Genomic DNA, 13,500 nt, shown 5'->3' on the forward strand with positions numbered 1-13,500 from the left:
GTTGACATGTGTTTTGGACAGGTGTTAGACAAAGCATAATGAAAAGGCTAAGGATGGTGCAATACAGATGACTTCCAGTCACCAGACTAGGCATTATTAGAATGTCAAAAGTAACATTTTTTTCTCAAAGTGCTCAAAATCGAGATCCAATACCACACGTAAATCCCCGTTTGTTCCGACGTGATCCTTGGAAGTAATGGAAGGTTTTGGGAGAGGAATTGGCTCATATAGTGCCCTTCGATTAAAGGAGAAAAGCTACATCAACCAAGGATGCTTTGATAGAGCCCTTATATATACACCTTCAATCCTAGTCGTCGCCTTGAGCCATCATTCATGCAAGATCAATCTCCATCACCTCCATTTCTGCTCCAACACCCCTTCCATAAAAGGAGGGACGATATCAAGAGAAGGAAGAGGAGGCTTTGCCACACACCGCACTGGCCTTCGCGCCGGTGGTTTCTCCACTGTCGGCGCCATCTCCACCGCGCCATCACCACCGTTGTCGTCTCCACCGCACTGGTCTTTATGTTATCTGTTTTACATGTTTGAGTAGTTGTACTTGCTCTCGACAAATGGATGAACTCTTTACGATTATAATTAATTTCAATTAAGAGATCCATTACCTTCTACTTATGTATGAGTTAGTAGCCTTCACGAGTTTTGTGAGGAGCTCTCACACAACATTGTAGCCTTAATTGGCCGTGAATCATATCACTGCCGCTATTCTAGGTTAGGATGTTTAGGTAATTTGAGGTGCCAATAAAAGCCTCTTTCCCCACCTCTTGCAATCGCTAGGGGAGTAACAAAGAACCCTTGGTGTGTCCGCGTCCATGATGAAACCCTTAATTAACCATAGTGATAACTAGCATGGGGAAACTATAGTAATCGCCGGACGCCTCTTCCATCATCCGAGCATTGTCCATCAAGCTCTCAAGGCAGTCTCGCCTCTATGTGGCATACACGCTTGGCACCCCCCTCGTGGAAAATCTCGGTGATTTCGTGTTGGTGCCGCAATAAGAGGCTCTTCCGCCTCCCCTCACGGGTCTTGACCATTGTGTCCGGGAAGTAGAGGTAAGCGGTTGTGCTGACGACTTGGACTATAGGAGATATGCCTTTGAGGCAGTGCGGGGTGTGCACGTGTGCCATGGATGGTCGTGTTTATATAGTGGGCCGCGTTAGGCAGGCCAAGCGACAGTTTGAATGCATGCGTCAGGAATGGGTTTCTCAGCTGCCCCTGCTGTTCAATGCGGTCCATCCAGTCGTGTCGTCTGGTCAGGTTGCTCTGAGCTAACATTGAACATGGCGCGGGGGCGCTCTCAGCCACGTCTTCTGAACGGCATGCTGCCGACCGGTGGCGTCCTCTATGCACCGGCATGAATGCGATGCCCAAAGCAAAGGCATGTTTGGACAAGATGCACGAGAGATGGTTTTGGGTGAGACCATGTTGTCGGATGCGTGCGTGGCACGAGTCTGGACACCCGCAAACCTTTCCAAGTTTGATGTCGATGTGCAGAAATTCAGACATGTGAGTATGTCCGTGTGTATATGAGACACCATGTTAGATGACAAAAATGTTCTAATGGGTTTTGCAGGCGTTTTGAGGAACGCTGTTGAAGATGCCCTAATAGCCAAGGCTGAGATGCCACACTACCATAGGATGGGAACATTAGACAGGTGACATTTAAGCTGGTCAGAAATAACTCAATTCACTACTTTTACTTTAATATAATTGTACTGGTATGTTATTCTTTATATGAAATTATATGGATGAGGGCGGACGCCGTCCCTCCTTTGTATGACACTGCTTTCATAGTAACACTGTGAAAGCACTGCAAGGACCGTAAATCTTTATGTACACTAGTGGTTGGGGCCCGTCATTGCGGGCCGCTTAAGAGGAAGCTATGCGCACCTCATCATCATGTCAAAAAATTTCTCGCGTTACGTGGACATCACAACCATCTTAAAAAGAAAAAAGAAAAGCCTAGAAAAACTTTTCTTGAAAAAAAGTCTTCCTACCATTTAAAAAACTCTAAAAAAATGTCTCACCACCAACCAGCATGCGCCACATGGCGTAGCTGGTTGGCCATCATGCTAGCACAATCTTAATGGGTTTAATTAAAAAAATATTCTCGTGTGCACAACCATCTTAAAAGGAAAAAAAACCTAGAAAAACTTTTCTCAAAAAGTCTTCCTACCATTTAAAAAACTCTATAAAAAACTCTCACCGTGACCAACCAGCATGCGCCACATGGCATAGCTGGTTGGCCACTAGGGCCTCTTAATGAGTAAAAAACCTTCTCATCGTGACCAACCAACATGCGCCACATGGCGTAGCTGGCTGGCCACTGTTCTAGCGCCTCTTAATGGGTTCAATTCAAGCTCTTTTTTGGGAAAACCCAGAGGAAAACCGAAAGAATGGTCGTTCCGGAGGAATGGACGCCTTCTGCACGTAGGAACCCCCCTTTAACCAATCCTCTGGAAAGTTTAGCCTCCCATTCCTTTTCATTTCCTTTATTTCTCTCCAATCCTCTGGTTTTCTCCCCTTTGATCCGAACCGGCCCTCACATGATGCCTCCGTGGTTCTTCTCTACTGTTGCCGTTTGTGTCCATAGGTTGTTTAGCATTACTAGACACTGTGGTGCCCAGCAACATGTGCGAATTGTTAACCATAACTCCCGTTTTCCCACCTCCTCGATCCAGCTAGCAGCTGTCAGTGTATTAGTTTAACTTTAACCTAGTGGTTTGGCACATTGTCGACCCATAATGCGTGCCAGACTACCAATTTGAAATATACAATACTACTTCCTTCATTCTGAATTACTTCTCGTGGAAATAGGTAAAAATGTATGTATCTAAAATTAAAAATATATCTAGATACATCCATGTTTATGATAAGTAATTTCAGACGAAATGAGCATATTAATATTAGTTGGAATGATCAACTCATTAAACTTCTATATCTCGTTGCCTCGTTTAATCGATCAAGCAGCTGGTGGTGCATTAGTTCACCATAAATTTGCATTGACTCGAAACAGATAGTGGACGGACTCTCACAAGTATTTACACACTACACCTTCCAAACCAACCTTTTCACCGCATTCTTGAAAAAGAAAAACGAAAAAGCATGCGCACGTCCGATCAGGAGGAGGAGTGGTGGAGGATGAGAAACCAATACCAGGGGAGGGTATGCATCGATCCTGGCAAACCAAGGCTCAGATGCGACCTTGGGTGGGCTGAAAAATAGACACCCAGCCAGAAGATGCGGCTTAGATGTTAGAGCCCTGTGTTGGGCATAATTAACCTAGTACTATATATACAAGTATGTTAATTTAAAGCACTCTCCATGCATGCTTCTGTACGCGTTTTCGTCTTTTATTGAAAAAGGGTTTCCCCCACTTTGTATACAAAGCAACCAACCGAACCATACATGGATAGATACTGGGACGGAAGCAGCACAGTCACGTCCAAAGAAAAGACAGAGAAAAGCAAAAGAAACGCCCCGCGTTTACGTCTTTTAGGCAAAGCAGGCATCAGGGAGCACACCCTGACCAATATTAAGCTTATCTCCCGGTTTACAAAGCAGGCAGGCAGGCAGAGGACGGTGCATTATCTTACCTCAAGTGACAGCCTCGCAACTGGTGTGGGTCAGACTTGCAATGACTCGAAACAACACTATTACCTTTTTCTTTTGCTATGACACTATTTTTCTAAATGAACACTGTTGTTTTAGTTGGGAATTGAACACTGTTGCAGTTGGATGTACTGATAATACATCAGTCTTTGACACCGTAAATTTTTCGCCATCCAATCGGAAGAAGGAGAAACAAGTTTTTTACTTTTGAGAAACTGGAGAAACAAGTTACAGCCCACCCGGTCGTGCTCCAGCTCCGGCCCGCCTGTCTGCTTTTACATTCGGGTGAGCAGCACGGAGCGGGAGGACCTATCGGTCACTCTGTACGCCAAAAATTCTCTTTTTAGATGATGTCAGACAAAATGTCACTCAACTTTTTTTTAGGGTAAAATGTCATTCAACTGCACAGACCAATCCCCCCTCCCCCTTCCTTTGATTGGACCAGCCCATATTACAGGCAAGCGATCACATATTTTCAGTCTTTTTGTACTACCGTCTTTTAATTTGGCTTTTTGTCATTTTCTTATCCAGAACAAAGATATTATTTATCTCAAAAAGTGAGAACTTTTAGAAAGTTGAAAATATTGTTTGGAAAAAAAGCGAACATTTTTTGGAACCACTTGCAAACATTTTTCGGAAATTTGAGAATATTTTCTAGAAAAATTGGACAAAATTTAAGCATAAACATTTTTTTAAGGTTGGAAGAATTTTTTGAAATTTTCAAAAAATTTAAACGTGAAAATATTATAAAAGGCAGAATTTATTTAAAAATATTTATTTATTTCTAAAATTTCCGAACATGCTATTAAAAATTTTTCCTTCTTAATTTCAAAATTCCTGAAATGTTTTTCAATGCAAGCCTTCTACATTTTTTATTCAGACGAAAACACTTGGTACTATGCCTAGCGCTAAATTCGCCGGCCCACTATGGTCATTTGCTCGGTTTCCCGGTACAACTCCTTCATGTAACGTAGCAGATGGCAACAAATAGGAAATGCACAGATACTTTCAATAAAAATCATATGTTATTTAAAAACAATATTGAGTATGTTTTAGCGATTCACGTCTTTTAATACTCCCTCAGATTCATATTAATTGACGTAGGTCTAGTACAAAGTTAGTTCAACTTTGTACTACAACTGCGTCAATTAATATGTTGCCGGAGGGTGTAAAAGAGTTCAAGTACATTTCAAAATATGTTCATGTCTGAAACGGCGCATGTCTAAAATATTTATTCATGTAGCTCTAGATCCAGTCTTGTATTTAAGAAGAAGAAGAAATCAAAAGTAATAAGCATAAAGAAATCACAAAAATAAAATTAAAGTAAAATGTGGAAAACAGAAAAACCAAAAAAATAAGGGAAAGAAATGAAATGAAGAAACAAAACTAGATAAAAGAGAGCCCGAGATAAACATGGAACACCATCTCCCCGAGAATTTATTACCCTAAATCATACGTAGAAACCCCTCATGAATTTGTTAGTCTCTCATCCCTCCATCTCACCTTGAAGGAAAAACGGCTAGGGTTTCTGTCTTCCGTCGGCAGCGTCGATGTACCACGTCTCCGGTGGCCTTAGGGTCATGGGTGCGCGGTGAATCACAGCCTTGCTGGCAGGTGGGCTCCGTGTTTAGGTGCTTCGTCGAGTTTTGTTAGGGTTTGTGTCCTGCTGAGTAAGAGGAGAAAGAGGTGGCTTTTTCAAGATGGAATAAGGTTCTCCCTGCCTAATTCCGGTGATGCGTCTAGCATTGTCGGAGGGCGTCTAGAGGTGTCTCTCAGATGGATCTCGCAAGATTTGATCTTGTGTTGTCTTTGGTGGATCTGCTCGGATTCGGTATTTGTTCATCGGTGACGGCCGTTGTTCTGGTGCATTGGTCCTATGGGGTCTTAGCATGACGACTTCCCGACTCTCTACTACAAAAGTTGTGCCCAACTCCGGCAAGGGAGGTGCGATGACGGCGGCGCGCATTCGCCTCGCTTCAGTGCTTGTAGTCATCGCTAGGTGGCCTGTGAATCTGGATATAAATTTTCACCATTTCTGGTTTTCATTGTACTGGCTTGATCGAAGATGACTAGATTGAAAGTTTCTCGCCAAAAAAAAACCTCCCGAAAGAACAAGATGAAGTAAAACGACCGCACACAATAAGCAAGAAACCTCGCTGAAATAATAATCAAGAAATGCTACTGTACTGGATTTGGGCCGCGCCTTTTCCTGGCGTATGCCCCCCACGGAGACTGTTCAGACACCGGCGTGCGATCTTCAGCAAAGATGTGATTCAGACTTGAAAATAGGGGTTTTCTCCAACAACGAACATGTTGCAAATAGGGGCTTGCAGCTACGGCACTGGGCACCACCATCCCCAACATCGCGGGTAGTCACTAGCTGATGCTCGTGGCTCAGTGCACACGCGTTGTCGCCCAACAACCTTCCAGCAACACCGGTGGTGCCAGGCAGCAGCATTGCCCCCTCCCACGCAACACCAGTCTGCAGCATCTCGTCAACGGGTTGCCGGAGTTGAGGGAGATGGAACTGCAGGGCAGGAGCCAGGATAAAAAGATGTGAGGCTGCGAGCAGCCACACACTAGCACCACAGTTCCATTGCACCATCCAATGGCGGAGTCACGTAGGGCCGTCGCTTGGGTGTTGGACAAGGTGGATGGGGATGAGAGAGCATCAAGAGAGACCGGGATTGAAAGCTCACGGGGCGGTTTACGCGGTGGTCAAAATCAATCAGTAGAAAATAAGCGTTTTTCCTAAGCTTATTGGACTAATTTGTTTGCCACCAACATTTGACAAAACAAAAATTTATCAAAAAAAGTTTGCCCACTCTTATAGAGATTGACAAAAACTAATTGGTGGCCAACCAATTAATTTATTGGAGTTGCCAACAATTGGCATGCCAAATATTAACACCAAACCAATTAGCCTTTATGTCTTTCTTCCCTCAATTTGGTGCGGCCAGCCAGGGCACTCGTCCAACGGCACCTGGAATGGACAGTTAGTTAATCCCTCCAACAATTTTCATCCCTTCCAACACTTTACCACCATCTGTCTTGCGTTGTTGAACACCGGTGATACTCCTGGGCGAAAAAAACCTTGCTTGCTGTACCGTTTGGCAAAAACAACTTTGTGTGTGCACGCTGCTCAGCAAATGGCAACTCCTTATGGGCTTCCTCTCACATGGACTACTTTACAGGTCACCTGCTTTGTAATGTGATGTTGGAAATGTGAGCAATTTACCGAATGATTTTATTAACAGAAATACTAGATAAAGCATGACTAGTATGGCAGTGATAAAACAAGTCATGCGATTTGACAAAGAGAAGGTAAATAATATCTGCATATATGAGGTAGAACTGATCATCTCTAGAGCAGACAGTAGATCAAGATGCATATATGAGGTAGATCCTAACATGTCTAGGGCAAATACTAGAAGAAGCAACTGTAACAGGACCTCTAACAGGAAAAATAAGAACACGTACGAGACAGCAGCCGGAGCAGAGGCACTGGACTTGGGGTCGGTGTCCTCCATGTCGTCGAGGAGGTTGTCGACGTCGGGGAAGTAGTCGTCGTTGGGGAAGTAGTCGTCGGAGTCCAGGGCGTCCGTGACGAAGGAGTCAGTAGTCGCGCAGAGTGCTCCCCAAAAACCTTATCACCCTTCTCCCGTACAGGACTCAAAGAGGTGTGATTTCGGAGGCTTACTGTCCCGTCCTGTGGTGCACGCCTCAAGCCGGGATGGGGAAGATCGTAGTAGCAGCGCAGTGCTCAAGAACCGGTGGCGAGAGGAGGAAGTAGTTCTGGTGCGTCTCTCTGGGAGGAGCGACCTCCCTTTGATAGGCGCAAGAGAAGGAGGCGAGAGGCCGCGCCGGGAGCTGAAGAGAACGCAGGAGACGAGACGAACGGACTTCAGCCGAAGAGGCACCCCGTTCGAATTCAGTGTCCACTGCGAAAAACGTTTCAGCTACCGCGTGACCTTTCGTATACCCGTCGTGCGTGGCAAAAATTTAGACATCGGCTCATTCCCGCAACCCGCGGCGCGGGGCGGTGCGTCGGGACGAGGCGTGGCATGGCGAGGCGGGCGGCGGAGGAGGAGCGCGTGGATGTCCTTCTTGTTCTCATGCTCATAGAAGTGAGGAAGGAGCCTCCCTTATAAAGAGGTCCAACTCCCTCTAAACTAGCAATGTGGGACTAAACTTTAGTTCCACCTCTTGCCTTGCACGAATGGGCTGCGTAGGCCTCTAGGATTTATTAGGAATTTCTGAAACTGCTATTGGGCTAGGCCCAAATAGACAAAAATTCCAGCAACACCAGATCCCAGAGGCACACAAAATTTGTCTTTGGTTCCAAAACACTGTTTTATATACCGGTACTGCAGTGGAGACTGTTAAATTGAACTTTCACCTAGAACCCTATGCTACACTAGTAAGCAACTTGAACAGTGGATTGGGCCTTGAACTGCAAGTTTTCTGCGAATCTAGCTTCACATAAAGCCTTGACCGATACGTGGCTACCGTGGGTATTCCCCGCGGGTGGAGCTTATGCGTCATACTCCGAGACCTTTCATGAGTTTACTAGAGAGAACCCTACTCTCATAGATTGCGACGTTTAACAATCAGACTCATATAGGTGCGTTCTTCAAAAGATGTTCTGCAGGACAACATCTCTGCTTCAAAGAGCCACTTAGAACACATTAAGATATACATCAACCTGCCATGCAGATTAGGAGAGTGCAACTTCATGGAGTGGTATTTTTAACAACAAGGATACTCTCCTCCCAGTTGACCAACAGCTTGTCTTCCACATCTAATTCACGGGATGTCGGATCACAAAGAATAGGTTACCACTGTGAACAACTCATATTATGGGTCTCATACCCATCTCCCTCGATGCATTATCTATCACATTACCTGATAGACCCTTAGTAAAAGGATCTGCCAGATTTTTAGACGTTTGGATATAATCCAATGCAATACTCCAGAGTTTTTCATTTTCCTGACAGACTTTAACCTTCTCTGAACGTGTCTTGATGACTTCATGTTATCCTTTGAACTGTTCACTTTCGTGATCACAGTTTGATTATCGCAGTTCATAAGGATACCCGGTACAGGTTTCTCAACAACCGGCAAGTCATTCAAGAGCCGACGAAGCCAATCTGCTTCGACCGTAGCTGTATCTAGTGTTGTGAGTTCTGCTTCCATTGTTGACCTCGTTAAGATGGTCTGCTTGCAAGACTTCCAAGAAACAGCGCCACCTCCATGAGTGAATACATATCCGCTCGTGGCCTTTATCTTATCAGCATATGAGATCCAGTTTGAGTCACTATACCCTTCAAGCACCTTTGGGTGCCCAGTGTAGTGAATTCCATAATTCGCAGTGCCTTTCAAATAACGCAAAACTCTCTCTGGAGCTTTCCAATGCACATCTCCTGGTTTTGAAACAAACCGACTCAGTTTGCTAACAGCAAAAGAGATGTCAGGTCTTGTAGCACTGGCTAAGTACATAAGCGAGCCAATAATCTGAGAATACTTCAATTGATCTCTAGCAATTCTTCGATTCTTTCGAAGTAGCACGCTAGCATCATATAATTCAAGCGAGCCAAAGCGACTCAAGATCTTTTCCACATAGTGAGATTGAAGCAATGTAATCCCACCATCATCATCTCTCAACAATTTGATGTTCAGAATGACATCAGCCACTCCTAAATCCTTCATCTCAAAACAGCGAGATAGGAAATCCTTGACCTCCTTAATAACATTCAGATTTGTTCCGAAAATCAATCATCAACATACAAGCAAAGCATAACTCCCTCGCCCCCACCATGGCCATAGTACACACATTTGTCAGCTTCGTTCACAACAAAGCCTGCAGCTGTTAAAGTTCTTTCGAACTTCTCATGCCACTGTTTGTTGGGTGCTTACTTGAGTCCATACAAAGACTTCAGCAACTTGCACACTTTCCCTTCCTGACCATCTATTACAAACCCATCTAGTTGTTCCATATAAATTTCCTCATCCAACTCTCCATTTAGGAAAGCAGTCTTAACATCCATTTGATGAACGAGAAGACCATGTGAGGCAGCTAGTGAAAGTAGAACTCGAATAGTGGTCAGTCGAGCCACAGGTGAGTAAGTATCAAAGAAGTCTTCACCTTCCTTTTGGGTATACCCTTTGCCACGAGCCGAGCCTTGTACTTTTCAATAGTACCATCAGGCCTAAGCTTCTTCTTGAATACCCATTTGCATCATATAGGTTTACACCCATAAGGACGATCAGTTATCTCCCAAGTTTCATTCGCCAAGATGGAATCCATCTCACTACGAACTGCTTCCTTCTGGTAGTCAGCATCTTCAGATGCATAGGCCTCTGAAATAGAACTGGGAGTGTCATCTATGAGATACACAAGAAATCATCATCAAAAGACTTTGCAGTCCTCTGTCTCTTGCTTCTAGTAGGAACTTCATTGTTCTCCTCCACAGGACTTTCAAAGTGTTCCATCGAAATGGCAGATTCAGTAATTGTAACTGGTTCCTGATTCGATGAACTAGGCATCTCCTGATTAGATGAGGTAGCCATATCTTTCATGGGAAAGATATCTTCAAAGAAAGTCGCATCATTTGACTACATGATCGTACCGACATGCATGTCAGGTACCTCAGATTTTACAACCAAGAATCTATAGCCAATGCTATGAAAAGCATATCCCAGGAAAACACAATCCATAGTTTTTGGTCCCAGCTTCCGCTTCTTTGGAATTGGCACATTGACTTTCGCCAAACAACCCCAGGTTCGTAGATAAGAGAGCTTTAACCTTTTCTTCTCCCATTCCTCGAATGGAGTTATCTCTTTGTTCTTTGTGGGAACTCGGTTTAGGACATGACATGCAGTTAATATCGCCTCCCCCCACCATGTCTTGGAGAGACCCGATGTGTCTAACATGGCGTTAACCAAATCAGTTAGAGTACGGTTCTTTCTTTCGGCCACCCCATTTGACTGAGGTGAGTAGGGAGGCGTCCTCTCATGGATTATACCATGTTCCGCATAAAAAGCATCAAATTCATTGGAAAAATACTCTCCACCACGGTTGGACCTAAGCCTCTTGATTTTTCGATCAAGTTGGTTTTCCACTTCAGCTTTATAGATCTTGAAAAAGTTCAAAGCCTCATCCTTAGATTTCAGAAGATACACATGGCAGTATCTAGTGGAGTCGTCAATTAACGTCATGAAATATTTCTTTCCACCTTTTGTCAAAACACCATTCATTTCACATAGATCTGAATGTATGAGTTTATAGTGGTGCAAGATTTCTCGTTTCCGCAGTCACATGAGACTTACGTGGTTGCTTAGCTTGCACACACACTTGACAATTGGATCCCTTGACAGTGGTGAAACTAGGGATTAAGTTCAACTTCACTAGTGGCAAAATGCAACCAAAGTTAACATGACAAAGACGTGAATGCCACACATTTGATTCACTATTGTTGCAAATATGATTAACAACTTTATTGCAAACGTCTGATAAGGATAAACGAAACAGGCCTCCAGACTCATAGCCTTTACCAACAAAGGTTCCATTCTTGGAAATTACAAATTTATTTGACTCAAAGACAAGCTTATAGCCATCTCTACACAGAAGAGATCCGCTAACAAGATTTTTATTGACGGAGGGGACATAATGCACGTTCTTCAGCCGCACGATCTTCCCCGAAGTAAACTTTAGATCGACCGTGCCAACACCACGAACAGAAGCACTTGAACCGTTGCCCATTAGCACAGTTGAAGTCCCTGCGGTCTGATAAGACAAAAACATGGAAATATCACCGCATACATGCACATTAGCACCCGTGTCAATCAACCAATCAGGAGAATGACATACTGAAAGAATAGTGGGAAATATACCATACCCAGCATCCTTCATGTCAATGTCTCCGATGACAACATTAGCGGTCTTGCCACCTTTCCCAGGATGACGCTTGTCATAGCGATTAGGACAACTAGGAGCCCAATGATCAGGATCTCCACACACATGACAAGCACCTTTCTTCTTGTCACTCTTCTTCTTGAAGTTCGTGTGTTGTACAGCCTTGTTCTTCCCATCAAACTTTGCTTTACCATCAAGCTTGCCCTTGTTCTTGAACTTGTGGGACTAGAAATTTTTCTTCTGTACCAGATTGGCACTAGATCCTCCCTCAATACCTCGAGCACGTGTGTCCTTTGCTCTCGTCTTTTCTTCGACATCAAGAGTACCAATGAGATCCGGAACGAAAAACTCCTGTCTTTTATGCTTCAGTAAGGTAGCAAAGTTCCTCCACGAAGGAGGAAGCTTAGTGATGATACCCCCGACAACAAACTTGTCCGGTAGGATACAATTGAAGTGCTCAAGTTCTCTAGCAAATGATTGTATCTCATGAGCCTGCTCAACCACGGAGCGCTCTTCAGTCATCCTGTAATCATAGAATTGCTTCATGATGTACAGCTCAGTGCAAGCATCCGAGACCCCAAACTTGGCCTCGAGTGCGTCCCACATATCTTTTCCATTGTCAATTGACGCATAAGCATCAACTATGTTCTCACCAAGAACACGCAAGAGAGCAGCCTTAAACAAGCTATCCATTTTCTGAAAAGCTTGTGCCTGTTGGGCATCTTGCTCTCCTTCAGGTTTGCCAAGAGTGGCGTCATAGCAGCTCATGGTCTGAAACCATAAGACTGCTCACACGCGCCACCTCTTATAGTGGATACCCTCAAACATAGGAGGTCTCATGGAAGCAGCAAAACCATTCGAGGTAAATTGCCTATAATAAGGTTTTTGGATTGTTGGAAATGTGAGCAATTTACTGAATGATTTCATTAACAGAAATACTAGATAAAGCATGACTAGTATAGCAGTGATAAAACAAGTCATGCGATTTGATAAATAGAAGGTAAATAATATCTGCGTATATGAGGTAGAACCGATCATCTCTAGAGCAGACAGTAGATCAAGATGCATATATGAGGTAGATCCTAACATGTCTAGGGCAAATACTAGAAGAAGCAACTGTGATAGGACCTCTAACAGGAAAAACAAGAACATGTACGAGACAGCAGCCGGAGCAGAGGCACTGGACATGGGGTCGGTGTCCTCCATGTCGTCGGAGTCCGGGGCGTCCGTGACGAAGGAGGACTTGGGGCCGGTGTCCTCCATGTCGTCGAGGTGGTTGTCGACGTCGGGGAAGTAGTCGTCGGAGTCCGTAGTCGCGCAGAGCGCTCCCCAAAAACCTTATCACCCTTCTTCCGGGCTCATTCCCGCAACCCGCGGCGAGGCGGGCAGAGGAGGAGGAGGAGGAGGAGCGCGCGTGGATGTCCCTCTTGTTCTCATGCTCATACAAGTGAGGAAGGAGCCTCCCTTATAAAGAGGTTCAACTCCCTCTAAACTAGCAATGTGGGACTAAACTTTAGTTCCACCTCTTGCCTTGCACGAATGGGCTGCATGGGCCTCTAGGATTTATTAGGAATTTCTGAAACTGCTATTGGGCTAGGCCCAAATAGACAAAAATTCCAACATTTGGAAAGATAAACACCGGAAATGTTTACCCGTGGCTAGAGTCTTGAACCATATTTTGTCATTTTTGGCCATGTGATGGATCGCATGCATCAAGTTGATGTTTTCTGGTACTACTGCACTGCACTACATGGCCAAGCCAAAAGCCAAAGCCGTGGCATTTGTTTAGCCAGAAGCGGGAATACTATGCTAGATCTAAACTTGGAGTACGAGCGAGTACAAAAGCCAGAGCCGTGGCATTTGTTTAGCAAGAAGAGACCGGCCATTGCGCTCCTTGTTTCTGGCCCTTTTGATTAACAAAGAGAGCAATCTTAGGACCATTCGGACGGGTGGA

This window comes from Triticum dicoccoides, chromosome 4A (assembly GCF_002162155.2).
Source record: "Triticum dicoccoides isolate Atlit2015 ecotype Zavitan chromosome 4A, WEW_v2.0, whole genome shotgun sequence".
Classification (NCBI taxonomy): Eukaryota; Viridiplantae; Streptophyta; class Magnoliopsida; order Poales; family Poaceae; genus Triticum; species Triticum dicoccoides.